Here is a 16,375-nt window from a genome sequence, read left to right as displayed (position 1 = left end):
TTTTCAAAACTCTATATTTCTGAGGTCCACAAATGGACCTCAGAAATATAGCTACACAGTTGTAGCTAATGTAGAGAAAAAAATAAAACCCATAATGTTACAATGAATTGGAAAATAAGCCACAATTTTTTGGAAAGATGGTATCTTTGGCAACACATTGTGTTTACAGTGAAGCCTCAGTGCGCTTCCATTGTAAAAACAGCTGCATGAAATCAACGTTTATCCAGTAATGACCCAGATAATACATTGTTAAATTCAACATCTGCTGAATACAAAATGGTCTAACATCTGTCCTTAAAGCTGTAACACAAAATATCAGCATTTTCTGAATTAGTTATTCCATTTTAACAATAAAAAGAGGGCAAATTTTGATGTTTCTGAAAAGATTTCAGTGGAAGAGTGCAGCAGTGCCTTGTTTGAGCGTATTCAATAAGTGGAAGGAATGTGTATGTGTTCAATTAATGATTTTAAAAAGGAGCTGCTACACAGCAGGAGTTTACAAGGCCAGGAGATACTGAAACCATGACCTACAAGCTGAGACATAATCTGAACCTCCTCTTATACTATGGGCCTCCTTCTACAGGTGAATAGCTTTGGTGGGTGTCTGGGGGCTGGTTGGTGGAGGGGAATGGCAGGTGAAGGTGAATGGAAGAAAGCGTGCAGCTCCTTTGGGACAGCATAATTTGAGGTGGGTATCTGGGAACTGAAGGTTCACGGTTCATGGTGAGTGGTTCCTGGGATTGCAGCTCCACAGGGAAGTCTTAGGTGTGTCAAAGGCTTTGCAGTCATCTTCCAGTCCCAACACATGGGAGCTGACATCATGCATCTGTGTCTAATGCCAGGGTCGGGTAAGGGATACGACTTGACCCTTGGCCTTTGGTGAATTTCAGCCATTCGCCATGCATCACTGGATCAGGGGCTTCACCTCCTGGCACATCTGTTCATAATGCAGGTAGCGTGTGGGGGCTGCAGCTTCCGTGAATCTGAACAATCTGCTGATGTGTATAAATTGATGGCAGTTGAGCCAGTTGGCTCTCAGCCTAATGAGGTTGTATATCCTTTGAATTTTAACCACTCTGAGGCAGACAGTACTCACCTTTAAACTTTGAAAAAACCCCAAATAAGCTTGGTTAGATGCTTTGAGAGATAACTGAAAACACTTGAAAGATGCCACTATAGCGAAAGGTTATGTTTTGCCAGTTGGTGCAGTGTCCATCCATCTTCACACTTCAAACAATGCCATGATTGTTGCGAAGTGTCCCATTTAGCTGTCCACTGGTGTTTAAACTGATTGTGAAAAGGAGCCTTTAGGGAAGTTCAGCTGTTTACATCAACTAAGACGGATGACGCCATCTCCCTTTAGCTTAAACACTTTGTGTACACGTAACTTTTTGTTTGACTTTCTGTAATGCCAGACTTCCATATACCCTCGTAGTGATCTTGATTAAAACCACTCACATCATTAAAGGATAAGTTCACAGTTCTTCAATTCTGCCCTAAAACAATAGTCAGGTACCCAAATGAACACTGACACATTTTTCTTGCTGCAATCATTCCTCCTGTACATACTTGCCATTAGAAGATCCTTTTCTAATGCACTTTCAATGGTGATGGGGGACAAAATCCAAAGCCCTCCATCCCTGCAAAATATATTTAAATCTTCATTTGAAGCTAATATGAGACTTCAGCTACCAAAATGAGTCAAATCAAGTCAATATCTTTCAAAGTTACTGTAATTTCAGTGCCAAATCCTTCCACTGCAAGTGAACACTGTCCATCAATAAACGAAGAGGGATTTTTTTTTACTATAAAGACTGTAACTGTGGAAGATATCCACGTTATTTGACTAAATCAGACTGCTGAAGCCTCATATTATCTTCAGATAAACTTTTAAATACATTTTGCTCCAAAGAGGCCTTTGGATTTTGTCCCCCATCACTTACATTGTAAACACATTTGGAGGGAATCTTCTAATGGTCAATATGAACAGGAGGAATGATTACAAATAGCAAAACCTTTAATGTTCATATGGAGACCTGACTTTTGTTTTAAGATGGAATTGGAAAATTGTGAACCTATCCCTTTAACTGCCACTCTATTTTGACCCATGGAGGGAGTTGTGGCGACAGCAGAAAATCTGCATCTTCTCCATTTCTCGAGTCGGTCACAGAGGTCAACCTCTGATTGACATCAGGACGGTGACAGACAGATGACCCCTGACCTTTAATGAAGGCTCAATCGTACAATCAAGACCCTTCAGAACTGACACTGACATGATCTGCTTAGAGCTTGGAACGCCCACAGAATATTTATTGCAACTTGCCATTAACCGCATTGAACACAATGCAACTATTGAGTGACCTTGTTGCTTTGAGCCGATCGAGAAGAAAAGCCCCATGGAGAATCCCTTCTCCACCTGATTGAAATTCCTGTGCATGAACATCTGAAATGTAGCCGTGATCAGCAGTGACAGTTAAATTACAGGATTTCAGATGAAGAAGATAAAACAAATATCATTCCCCCCTCAAGGAGACTTTATCTCTGTCTACATCCTAAACTAGCTGCTCAAGTCATGTGAATTATGATAAATTGGGCTAGGGAGGAATGTTCGTGTTGCAACAGGCTTTTTCCTGTTCTTTTGAGGATTTTCTCCAATTGGTATGTAGTATCTCATCAGTATCAATCACAAGTGGTGTTTGCTGTCAAAGTAATCACTGTAGATCTTATCAGTTTTTTGATTCACCAGCCAAATCAGCCTCCCTGCTGATCAGAGAGTTTAGCCGGAGGTTAAAACAACATGCTCCTGACATGAGGTAACATAAAATAAATATGTGGCTGACAGGGATGTTTTTTTCTTTTATTACCTTATGATAATATATGCCCATCATTAAGTTTCCAAGCTCTATTTGTTGTTTTCCCACTTATGCAGACAGAGTGTGCCTGAGTTCAAGACAGTGAGCGGGCATGTTTTTCATCTAGAGCATTTTCCAGACAACGATAAATGATACAAGAGGTGAAATTATTGTTGTTGTTTTGAGTTTTTTGACAAAGGAATGTAGCACAGCTGGTCTGTCAAAAAATCATGGACAGTCACAATTCAGGGAAATGAGGGATGAAATTCAATAAAATGCAGCAGAAGGCACAGTAACGAGATGGGAACTGGCATGACAACTTAATGAGCTGTAGCTGACAGGCCAAAATGGATTCGGCTCCGTGATGATGATGTTGAATGTAGCAGGATGGGTGGAAGTATCTTGTGTGTAGCATAATGTACCATCTCATACTGCTCAATCTTCAAGTCTGTCTTTGTCTCTCTGGCATGCTCATCATTAAAATAACTTATTTAGCTGATAGTATCTGCTGAGGAACTATGTGTTTGCTCTGTGAATAGGAGTCTTTCACTATGAGGAGCATGGAAGACACAGAGTCGGTGAGTTAATAGATTTGGAGCTTTTTTTTTAAGCACCAACTACCACAGCTTAAGGCTGAAGCCAATGTGGAAATTCCTTAAAGTGCAATGGCACCGCCAGCTGTTAGATGCTGGTTCCAATTGACTCCCATTCAAAAAGGCTCACCTTCTCTCCAGAAATACCAAGTCAATATTCTTTCCACCAAGTCATTATGGTCTCAGTCGCTAAATTCAGGCCATCTAATAAGTGTACTGGTGGTCACTTTGGAAATTATTGCTCCACTAATAAAATTTATAGACTTATTGTAGCTTTGATGTCTGCCATGTGGCCGTCGATTGACAGCTGTGATTAACGCTAGTTCGCTCACCTACTGCTCTCCTCGGCTCTTTGATGGGAATCGCACTGATTTAGACTACTGTCGCAATACTTTGGTAAGTTTACTGTTACTTGATTACTTGCCCACAATTTAGCCAAAGTAGATATTGTAGCCCAAGTGTGCACAGCTCAGTGTTCCCAGTAAGTTAGTGTTCTCTTTGGTCCAAGATAGCAGGGCATGTTCGTCGATACAAACCAATGGGTGGCCATGGTTCACAATTGGTCACACCTCTCTACATCTGTCTTTATATGCAATTCTAGTAAGTTCTTCCCTGACTTGACCTTCCTGCTCTAGAAAAAAGATTGCCACTGTCTGTCATAGAACAAAATGTACTGCTGCTTTCCACATCAAAGAGGTCATCTCTTCAGTTTAAGCCTCCAAAGTCTTGATGGACACATCTACAATATTCATTGTTCATTTTTTCAACCCAGTTCTACTTCAGCTTATGTCGTCCTCACTTTGATGTCGACCTCTTCACTGCTACTCAGTCTACACAGTTCTTCTACCAGACTGCCTTGAAAAGCTTTTAAGGATTTTTAAATATTTCCATCCAAAATGCCTTTCCTATCCACAGACTTGCATCACTGAGAACATATACCAGCCCCCACGTCTTCCAGCATACATCTGTCTTCCAAGATTACCTAACAGTCCCGAGCCTCTCCAGACTACTTTGTCATTATCTCTGCTTGCCTGCATGCCCTATAGTGAGGAGGTAATTTTCCTCACAGCTTTCACTGGGTAAACATCATTGCTTTTTTCTTCATACTTCCCTCTCAACCCAATCCCTCCCCAAGCTCTTCTCTCAGGCTCTCATGACAGCCCTCATCATCAGATTCGCTCTTCACATTAGAGACTGGCTTAGTAGTCGTCGAACATCTGATACTCAACCACCTGAAATGGCTTCCAACACTACGAGCCTTCCAAACACCCCATTTCCCTGGCTGCTACCTCTGCACTGCAACCGCCAACAGTGCCCACCAGTGAAGGATCCCCAGTCGAACAGTCCAAGTTTGTGGCCAACAGCCCTCCCAAGCATCATTCTTACAATATTGCCATGCTCCAACAAGTACATAATTCCAGGATCTGTTTCCAGGACTCTCCTCCCAGCAGCTGTCACTCGCCCGAATCCAACCACTCGTTCCAAACTAAAGAGTCTCTGGGGCCGGTTATCTCATTGTGTATAATCCCAAAGTGATCAGCCCCGTACAGACTATGAGCCAAATACCCACATAGCCAGCATCAGTCTCTTCATTACACTGTTTCATTTGTTCTGTTGTTCTGTTACTCATTTGAATGTTGTCCAGCCCTCTTCAAAGCCACTTTGACAAGTTTCTATTCATGTTGCCCCATGAAACCAGATGTTCAGTTGAGAAACATCCCATAGTAATTTACACCGAACAAAAATGAATCTCAGTGTCTCACGATCTTCATATTTCTGTTGTAAATGTGTGCATTCTTGTACAGTCTTTCTGACAAAGTGTGGAAAATAAAAGTCAAGCTCCCAAAGTTTTCAAAAATACCAAATATTCAAGGCTGAACAACAGGGAAGTTAGTGTACAATTGTGTTAAATACAGTACGTCTAGATTTTTAACACATGAATAGATTTTGAATCATTTTACTTCGTAAAGGCATGACACAGCCCCAACCAAGCCTTGGAACAAATAGATGCACAGTATGTGTCATTGACATGCAATGTGGAGAAAGTATTTTTCTCTAACTTGGAAACTACTTTAGGGGAAACCTAGACCGAAATTCAAGAGATTGGACATAATCTTTTGGAAGTGATTTTCTTATCCCTTAAGACAGATAAGTATAATTTATAGTATTAACTCCGCTGTATCCTGATACAGAGGCTTTGATATCTGGAATCTTGCTTAGAAACAAGGAAACAACATATAAATCCAATTTGAGGCTTATGTGGCTGCCTCTGTTAAAAACCGCAACTACCGTAAAAGTAGTTGTTTAGCTTGTAAGTTAATTAAGTTTATTAGACAGACTAATAAACTTGTGGATGTGGAGGGCGCATTTTATTAAAGATTTCAGGGTAGAAATAGACACTACTGTGGAGCTCAGTATTACATGCAGTGTAGCAGCTACACAAGAAGCAGGAAGTTGGATAAATCATAACCAGATTCCATTATTTCCCCTGTGGAAGTTAATGCCTGAAGTAGAGAACTTTTAATTTGATTTATTATTTCCCCCACCCACCGTGTGGAAGTGTGGAGGGCAGGAAATTATGTGCACTGATGGGAGAGAAGACACAGAAGAAATCGAAAAACCAGTATGGTATGTCAGGTGAAACAGGGACAGATGGGCTTCACATCGGCCATTTTCTACTGCGGCAATTAATTTACCTATCAAAACAGTATGTGTAAGGAAGAAATTGTCTCTTCGTTACTACATAACGAATTGGCACTGTGCTGCAAGTTTACGAGCATAGTAAACATTAGAAAATATCTGTTGGTTTCAAAGAGCACTGCTTTTTTAGCTTCTCCAATCTGCAATACTTTGTAGAGACGTCACATTATACACATTTAAAGACACAGGTATGAGAAGTTTGACAACAGGAAGGCAAATCCATGTCTGCACATGAACCCTGTGAACCCTGAAAATTGTCAGAAAATTACTTTTTATCGAAATTTTGGGGCATAAACCATTTCCTGTGACCATACGTTCTTTGGATGTGGCCAGCAAAGCTACACAGGCTTTCCAAAGTCAGGGATCATACCCAAGACATTTCGGCTAATCTCTATAAACAGATATATGTATATGAATGCAGATACATTTTTTAAAAAAGCTAATAAAAAGCTAGATCCTCATCAGATGATAGCCAATGGGTTCCAAGATTGCATTTCAGCCAATGTGTTCTGCCTCTTTTGCTCTCCACACAGACTTTTTACCTGCATGCAACCAAAGCCTGCTCAAACATGATTGGTCAATATTACTTGGTCTACAAATGGACTACGGCAAGAAACCAGAACACTTCTGGTACCAATCGTGTCCCATTGCCTACAGATTCTGCATTCATATGCAGATATCTGTTGCTGTCCTTTAGAGTTTGATACCGGCGGTAAGTGCGCGGATATACTGTCCCATTACAAGAAATAATGGACACCTGCCAGCCTATCAGAATCCAGAATTTTCAGCAGCCATGGTCTACCTTCAAATACCCCATGTTCATCATTTGTTTCTCAAAACCTTTCGGTGGCTTACAGGCCAGTCATTGATAAGCCGCTTGTTCAACGACAGTGTGTGAGGGAACTACATTAACTCCTGCACCAATCAGGGAAATAATTAGTTTGACATCTGTCTTTTGATTATGTGATAAATTTAGTTCAGGTTTAGTTGATTAAGCTTCATGAAGGATGTTTTCATCAGAGTATGGGGTTCTTTTTATGTGTTTTATTTTACTTTCCAGCCTCATGAGTAACTCTACTAGAATATGAAATCTTATTGTCCATTTTTTACTGTCTGATGAGGCATTTTATATTGCTATCAGCTTTAGTTTCTCTCCCCCTTGCTAATATAGTATGTAGGTGGTTATGACCATGAGGTATTTTAAAGCTGCTGTTTCTGTTATTAAGGTTTTGCCCTTGGGCTGGTGAAACCTTCTTTCTGTTTCTAAGATCTTCTTTTTGTATAAACAATTATGGTTTTGCACCATGTATATAGTAAGACCAGAGAATAGTAGAGCACAGAGTGCTATTACCAAGTTTCTGGACCATTGCTGTTACTGCTGGTGCTTCATGCCTCTCAGAAAACATGGCTCACATCCTGATCATCTGGGTTTTAGATTTATACCCAACAGGGGCAAGTAATTCTGTTTTTTAACTTTAAATATAGAAGTTAATTGGAACAACAGTTTGTTGGTGGACAAATGAGCCACTTCTTTGATTTCCCTTACTTGTCTCCCCTCTCCTCTTTCACCTTTCCCTTTTACCTTTCTCTCCCATTCTGTCAGTCTACCAGTCTATACTGGGCCTTCTGTTTCATCTGCAGCATGAGGTCATGCAACGCTGATGCCTTTTTGTTATGGAAATGACCCTCTCACATAGAAAGTCACACTCCATCTCACTTTTCAGCCCCAATCACTCCACATCGTCAAGGAGAGTCTTTATCAATGCACAGCGCTGTACTCGTACAGTAATGTATGAATTCCAGCTGATGACTTCAGACACTGAGAAAGTGGTGCAGGGAGATTTCTCTCAAGCTGTTTTGACACAGAGCGTGACTCTGGCAGAATTCCTCGCCTCTTTTTGCAGGGGTGGCTAAACCTCTCGATTAATCTCCCAAAGTGAGCTGTTGAAAGTGAAGGACACTGCCTATGCCTGTTTAGCATTTATCAGATCTGCCCTTTGGTGCCTGGCAGCTAATTAGCGATCCCATTTTTCATGTCTCTGCCTCTTGTTTTTCCTCACTTTCGCAGGATTATGGAAGTGTCAGCCACAACTAAGCGCCGGCCGCACAGATAGAATGAACATATGTGTGATGAAAGCAGCTACTCTTGTGGGGAAAATATCTGGGAAATATCCAGGAGAAATGCATGCAGCACAAAAATCAACGAATAAGTGGTTTAATCACGCATTAGGCTAGAAAATTACATGCTGCTTGTCTGCTTGATATTTCAATAACTATTACCATCATCTATCTTGCTGTAATGTTTGTAACTGCTCTTTTTGGATGTTTAATAGGTTATGATTAACATTTTCTTACAAGATAAACTTTGAAGAAATTTTGGAGAGTATTGTACAATCTATTAAACTCAGCACATGTAACTCATTTGATCAGTCTAATGACTGTAGTCCACGTGAGTGGTTTAATTTCCATCTACATAATGGTCTGCAGCTACTTAATTTTAGATAAGTTACAGATTTTTACTTCTCACTTGAAAATTTCTGAACTTGGACTGAATGATGGCCAATTTTTGCTATTTTCTGACATTTCATAGACTGAATGATTAATCAGTCAATCAGGATAATAGCCAGCAGATTAATCAAAATAATTGTCAGTTGTAGGCCTGCCAAAGCTTCAGACGCCTGTGATCAATTTTTTTCACCAATTCTGGATTTACTAAGTAGAAAATCAAATATTGGAAAGCTAAGAAACATGCAAAGCACTGAAGAATACTTTGTTCATTCAACTTTTCTTGGCAAACAAACTTGTGAGCTTTCCTGGTTGTTCAGCCTCATCGGAAATAAATGGATTTCCTTTGGTTGATTGATCATGTTTCTCACAGACTGAATATCCAGGAAAGAAAAGCAAAAGCATAAAAGAAATGTGACCCAGAATAAATATATTGCAGCAGCAGCAGTGACAGTGCATTAGTATGTTACTGTTGGTGAGATAATAGCTTACACAGTGCATCCATGTGCACTCCTCTTGACCTTGCCCTGCGCATTTAACATCAGTGTGACAAGTGCGTAACATCTGCAGCGCTAACAAGGGACAGGTTGGTGTGTGCATGGACAAGAGATTAAGAGATGTTGCGTGACTGGACTGTATTTTTGACCCGAGACAAAACATTTTTACTGCATACTTCTTTATAGATTTATGATCGCATTCTGTAAGTCACTGCTTACCAAGAAAGCAATCCCCTCTCATTTCCTCTGTAATCATGTCTGATGTCAGACATTACAACTGTCTGGTGTTTGTCACCCAGTTACACTCTCTTTGGCTCATCACACTCATTAAGTTAATTTACTGCTGAGGTTCTGTCGTGGGGAGAGTAAAGGATACGCCTCATCTTTCTTTTGCTTTCACTCACCACTTTCCATTCTTTCTCCTCTCCACCAATCGAGAGCATGCGATCCAGCCTTCACAGCCCAATGAAAAAGCTGTGTCGCTCTACTGGGCCATCCTGACACTTTAATTGGAGAGGCGTAAATCAAGCTCCATTGTCAGGGAGAGGGGTAATTATTTCCTCCTGTCTCAGCAGCCACCAGCAATCCTCTTTCCTGCCCACATTTTACTTTTTTCTCTCTGTCAGATGCTTTTATCAGAGATCTGGCTCACACACTTCAACTTTCTTTTTCTTTCCTGAGCTATGATTTTAGCAATAAGCCCTAATTTTACCTTGAAACCAAAGTGCTTAAGTGTAAAATCCTTCATATCCTGGCTCATACCTGCATTAAAGTGACATTGGGACAGCTCAAGAGTAACATAAATGCATCCATTCATGAAAATGCAAAGAGAGCATAATTTTCCTCTTTGGAGCTTAGCATAGAAATGGAGTTGAATCAAAGGCCAGTGGCAAACACATGGTGATACATACTGTAACATTTATATATCCAGGCTCACTAGACCCCCAACTCGGCTTGTGCTGAAACTAGAGATGCACTTATCTGTATTGGAAAATATGTGTTTATGTCGAATGCAGGTTTGGCATGGTTTTTAGCCCTCTGTATGCTGACCAAGCTTTCCCCAACATGCAAAAGTGTAAGTGTAGACTTTTTTTTTTCTTTTTCAAAAGGGCTGAACATGATATCTCCCACTTCAATTTGCGTGCTCTTGGTTTGAAACGGAGCGTGGCTCTCTTACCAAAAGCAAATCCACATCTTTTTTTCATGGCTGACCACATTGGATGAAGCATGTTCTACATTATTACTTTACCTCACTTTCTATCCTGATGATGAAATCCATCACTTCTGTGGCAAGACTACTTAGAGGAAGAGATTTGAATGTACTGTACTGTTTATGACAGAATGAATCAGCAAAGTCAAAAAAGAATAGCTCAGCTGTTTTAAGGCATGCCATTGTGGTGTGGCACTTAAGGATGGCAATGTCGGTCAGTTGGTCAGTCCACCACTTTGGTCCAGACGGAAATATCTTGACAACTGTTGGATGGATTGAAATGAAATGTTGTACAGAAAGTCATGGTCCCCAGCAGGTCCTTACTCTAGCACCACCATGAAGTTGACATTTTTGATATTTAGTGAAATGTCTCAACTACTATAAGATGGATTTCCATGAAATTTCATTAGAAGATGAATTAATGATCCCTTAATTTTTAATCTAGCGCCACCAGTAGGTCAAAGTTTTGAACTTCTACTAATTTTGCACTGACATTCATGACTCCCAGATGATGTATCCTTATGAATTTGGTGACTTTTCTTCTAGCTCCACCATGAGGTTGTGATTTCAAGCGAAATATCTTGGTAACTAGTGGATGATAGTCTGATAGAACTTCGGTACAGATATTCGTGTTCCCCTGAGGATGAACTGTAATAACTTTTGGTGATCCCTCACATTTTCATCTAGCGCCACCATCAGGTCAAACTTTCAACTTGTTTATGACCAAATACCAACAAAACTAATGACATTCCCATCAGCTGTATTTGTGTTTAGTGCTAATTAACAAATATTGCATCCTAACACACCAAACCAAGACAGTAAACTTGATAAACATTATACCTACTAAACATCAGCATGTCGCTGTGGGTATGTTTGCATGTTGTTAGCATTTAGCACAAACCAGCACTGTGCCTGTAAGTGCAGCCTCACAAAGTCACTAGCATGTAGATTCTTAGTCTTTTTTTGTATGAAACTCTATATTAGAGCTATAATTTCTTTCTTTGCATAGTTTGATACACTTGGTGGTTGTTAAAGTGGTCCCAGCAAAATACTTGATGAAAACCTGATGATGCTTAATATGTGAATGAAAATAGAGATGGATGTAAAATGTCTGATTTCATTCCTATCATGGAAAAGAAATAAAATATCTTTGGAACGGATATTTGATTCCCCACAAATTAAAAGCAGAGTCATTCCTGAATGTGTCTGACCTTTCTGGCTTCACCCTCTCTCTCTGTGTGAGGTGCAAGTCCTCCACCTCTCTGATGTTTTGAGCTGAACATGTTAAAGTGATCTGTTTGCTGTCTAGTTAACAGAGGGAGGGAGGGAGGGAGGGAGGGAGGACGATCGTGGAAGGGAGGAGGGGAGGAGGAGGAGAAGGAGGAGGGGGACTTCAGTGGAGAGTGGGTAATAGGACACCAGCCCTCTCTGTCTTTTCGCTCTCCTCCTTCTCCTCTCTCCTCTCCTCTCTCCTGTGCTCTCTCTCAGTCAAGCCTGTTCTGTGAGCACTTAAATGGAATAGCAGCATTTTTTCCCTCTTGTGTGTCACTGGAGGAAACTGGAAACAAGGTGGTTTTGAAGTGGATACATACAACAAAGGTCTGGTTTGGTACCTGGCTTGTCTAACTGGGACCAGCACTGGAGGAAGCTCCTGAAAGGTGAGTGCTGGACCAGGGTCTGATCCTGATCTTGTCTCTGTAGGTAGGGAAGTCTACCTGCTGTGCTGTGCTGTGCTTTACTGCATTGAAGTGGTTGCAGATCACTGAGTGGATGCAGAGAGGAGGTGGTAGTCAGGAGGCTAACAGGTGCAATGTCCCACCAGAGAGATCTGGCAAGAATACATGGAAGTAAACTCAATCTGACTGATGTAGAGTCTGCCAAATCTTACATATTTTCTTTTTCAACTGCTCCCTTTAAACCTTGTAGAAACATTACATCAGACTACTCCACTATGCTCTATTCTCTTCACTTGCTGTGTATTATCTAGTTTAAACACAGTATGAATTTCCAGGATATGAGTCATGACTTTGTTGCAGTTGCTACATTGTCCTGAAGCCAATAAAACAGAAAATGAGGGTGTTTGACTGCTTGTTTGGCCAGGTAAACATTTCTACTGTATATAACTTTATTGCTCTAGAAAGGTTTCTCTTCTGGTTTAAGTATTAACCAGCCTTTATGTATTACTATACTATATAAAGCCTGTATTTGATACTGTGAAGAGGACTGACCAGAATCTCAGGGTTTGACTGCTGCAATCACAAGATTCTCATGTTATTTAATCCATAAGTCTTGACTTTAAATACTTAGAAATACACATTTTGCTGTTCTGAGCTGCATGTGCCTGTCATGTGTGTGAGAGTGTGCGTGTGTGTGAGGGAATGTGTGGCTGTAACGGAGCGGCTGACAACTGAATGACAGGGTGTGGTATGAACACTCACCGTCCTGGTAGAAGCGGGACAGGACAGAGTGAACAACTTGTTCATGATTTCAGTTTATTCAAGGAAGAATTGGACCAAAATACTAAATAATTAAATCTGTCCAACCTAAATCCAGACAGGAGGGAGGACTTTCTCCCCCAATTTCTTGTGGCTAAATTATGTTCATGTGTTTAAAACATTAACAGGAGCAGATGGAAGACAAACAATCACAGACTCTGTTTTTATTACTTTCTTGTGAAAGTTTTATACTTTCATCAATATTGGTTTTTGAGCAGTGCCTCTGAAATAGCGGGATAGAAAATTCATTAGGCTGTCAGCCAAGGAATGCACAATAAACACAATTATCATTACACCCCACTGGAAATATAACTCTCCATTCACTCAGGCTGACCTCCTTTGTGGAGGCATTTAATTGCCGTCGCGCAGATTCCTGGCAAACTCCCTGGAATTTCTGGACTTTGAAGAGCACAACAAAATCAATTTGAGTATTTATTATTTTTGCTCATGGCAACAAACAGTACATGCACCTTTGTTTAATGAGAGACCCATTAAACTAGTCGAGCGTTACGACGCTCCCGCGAGCATGAGGGAGGTTTGGTAGTGAGCTCATTCCACACCTCGGCATGGTGATCATCACAGAAACAGCAGCTTTTGTGAAGCAAAGGAAGTGGCTAAAGCTGACCTGCTGTGATGTTATAGGACGCTCAGAAGGAGTCTAACTCCCTTGGCAATGGCTTAAGCAGCTGTAAGACCAACATTTCCAGGCTAGAGCCTCTCCTTGGGAGATCATCCCTCTCTCAAAGCATACAAGGAGGGATAGGTGTGGACAGTTTCGCCCAAATTACAAGAAAAACATATTTTTTCACTTTCCTCTAGTGGTATTTAGACATCCAGACAGTGTGAGTCACTCAGACTCTGAGATTTCTGCCTCCTTGTCAATACAAATAAAAATTTAATTTAAGGTGCTCACAGCATTGAAATGTACATTTTTCAGTTGCAATGCTGCTCTGGATTTGAGTAGAGTTTTCTTTTTTTTAAAAAACAATATATTTATTGGTTTTCAGTTTGCAAATCACATCAAATTTTACAGTGAGTAGCAGTTTTATAGAACTCAGCAAACATTTTTCACCCTGTTGTCCCTCCCATCCCCAGTATAGTTTTCACTGGAACCACTTTCTACCAAAGAAATAGTCTCTATTCTCGGAGTTGGAGACTTATCACTTGCTCCCATGAGCTTTTCAGACTTTACTTGGACCCGACGGTTTTGGGACTTGACTTACTTGAAACTTGACGCTCCAAAGACTCGAGACCTGAAAGCAAAACTATTCAAGTCTCAAGTGTTGACCTGGTAAAAATCCATGAACAGTAAGAAAATAAAGACAGCGACTGGAGGTTATTACATGGCCACACACGTTGAATGTTTAATTATTGGATTTCTGCATTGAAAGGACTTGGTCTCAGCTCTTGACACAGCTTTGAAAAGAACTGTTCAAAATACTGTAAGATTTGAAGATTCAGAGACTTAAAAACTTGCATCAGACTTGCACTTTGCTCAAGTCAGATATCTCAGAATGTATTTTCATGGCTAGATACCACCTATTTTTTGTAATTTGAACAGAGGCCAGATCAGGACAAGCACTAAGCTTCAGGACAGGGTCAGAGCTGTCCGCCTGGAGGCTACAGTTATGGGAGACGCCCGAGCTGAAGGGGGCTCTGGGGGATGGTGGGTGCGGATGATGCGGTAGCAGATGGGCTACAGGACAGCAGCCGGGGCCGTCTAGAAAGGCACCATGCTGTTTTACTTCTCTCAAGTGCTGCCTAAGAGATCTCATTCCTCTTCTATATGTCATCTTTCTGCACCTGAACAGTAGAAATTCACCTCAGCTACGTATCAGTCATGCTTCATTCCACCACACACACTCATATCTCAACCTATTTGTACACTACACGCCAAACTGAAAATTTTATAGCAATCACGCAGCTTTCTTATCTCTTTGCCATCAATTTTTTATTGCACATCTATACGCCATGAGAGCAAAGATTCACCCTCTTGTGAAAGAAGTTTCTTTTTTGTATGTAAAAGGGTCATTTGTACACCAAGTGCAATGTGGTTTTTTGTACATCACATGTAGTGTAAGAGTCAGTTTTGGGTGGTAAAAACAACCATGTCTTTCTCCAGCAGTGGAGTTTTGCATTGCAGGAGTTTGCGCCCCACAGGCAGTACAGTACCTGCCTCTATCAATAATTGAGCTGCTCTGTTAACAGAAAAGGAACAAGGAGGAGGATGAGGGGAGCATTTCTCCGGCAGCTCTTTTGTGCAGATTTAACTCATCCATATTTAAGGGAGGTGCATCTGCAAAGATATAGTAAGTGATGGGATTTAACTGACAAGTTCTCTCATCTGTGTCTTTACTCACCGTTGCTTGTGCAACACTTCACTTTATAAGTCAGTATATCTGGACCTGTCGGACTGACTGGACTAAATACCAGTCAGTGTTGTAGTCTGTTGTTTGTTTGTTTTTTGCTGTTTTAAGCTAATTGTTTGATGGTATTTCATTTAATTTGAGCAAATATTATCACAGGCACTGCCAAATGAATAAAAAATATATGTAATTATCTGCAAGTTATCGCATTAATTTACCTACCCAACCAGTCAAGGCAGATGACCTCCCAGTTCTGCTCGAGGTTTCTTCCCGTCAAAGGGAGGTTTTCCTTGCCACTGTCACCAAGTGCTTGCTCATAGAGTAATGTTGGGTTTCCGTAAATTAAAGAGTACGGTCTATGTGAAAAGTGCCCTGACATAATCACTGTTGTGATTTGGCGCTATATAAATAAATTGACTTGACTTGACCTACCAGTACTTGAAAACCACTACACCTCAGTGAGCTGATTTTGAAGGTCAAAAGATTTTTAGACGTGTAAGTTATAACCACTACATATAGAATTTTTATATTTTATATGACTTTAATTTATTTATAGCATCTTTTAAATTAATCTGATGGCATGTTTGTAGAAAAAAAAATCAGCGTTGTCACTTTTCCCCCATTTATGCTGTCTGTGTTTCTTTTTCGGTACCACCACTGGGGGGCACCAAAGTCAGACATTTTCAAATCCTACACATAGCTTGTGAAAGTGTTTCAAATATATTTATTCAACCACATTTAAAGCTTTTGTTTCAACAATGTGTCAAATGACTTTGTGTAATGTGAAAGGTGTAACTCGTTCTGATGAACCCACAGAGACCCCGACTCTCAATTCTAAGGAGCCTTGTTTCGAGATGTTCAGCACCAAACTGTAGACAAAGTTAGCAGCTGAGTAGTGAACATCGTGGAGCATTTAATAGCTAATGAACCGGATATTTCCCTCAGGAGTCGATGGAGACCAAAACAGAGCTAAAAGGGGAGTAAATAGTGGACTTACATTCACCAGGTGAACCGAAACACGGCTCAGAATAAATGCTAATATTGCTCCGTGTCTGCTGGATGTGCAAATAGGCAACGGTTTGCTAATACGCTCACCATAACAACTTTATAGTATAATATGTTATTAACGTTGTGTTCAAAGCTTGCTCTGCTGCCCC

At 40.6% G+C, this 16,375-nt stretch overlaps 1 protein-coding gene across 1 annotated transcript in view; it reads left to right on the top strand.

The window, feature by feature from the left end:
- Nucleotides 1-11,754: 11,754 nt before the first annotated feature.
- The window catches only part of sema3c (sema domain, immunoglobulin domain (Ig), short basic domain, secreted, (semaphorin) 3C), a 47,254-nt gene continuing 42,633 nt past the window's right edge, over nucleotides 11,755-16,375 (top strand). Inside the window, exon 1 of the mRNA XM_067582499.1 lies at nucleotides 11,755-12,015. The gene's annotated coding sequence lies outside the window, so the exon portion shown is untranslated. The remainder of the gene's footprint in view (nucleotides 12,016-16,375) is intronic.

The sequence above is a fragment of the Thunnus thynnus genome, chromosome 23 (assembly GCF_963924715.1).
Source record: "Thunnus thynnus chromosome 23, fThuThy2.1, whole genome shotgun sequence".
NCBI classification, from domain to species: domain Eukaryota; kingdom Metazoa; phylum Chordata; class Actinopteri; order Scombriformes; family Scombridae; genus Thunnus; species Thunnus thynnus.
The sequence above is the reverse complement of the archived record's forward strand: the minus strand, read 5'-3'. Positions and strand labels throughout refer to the sequence as shown.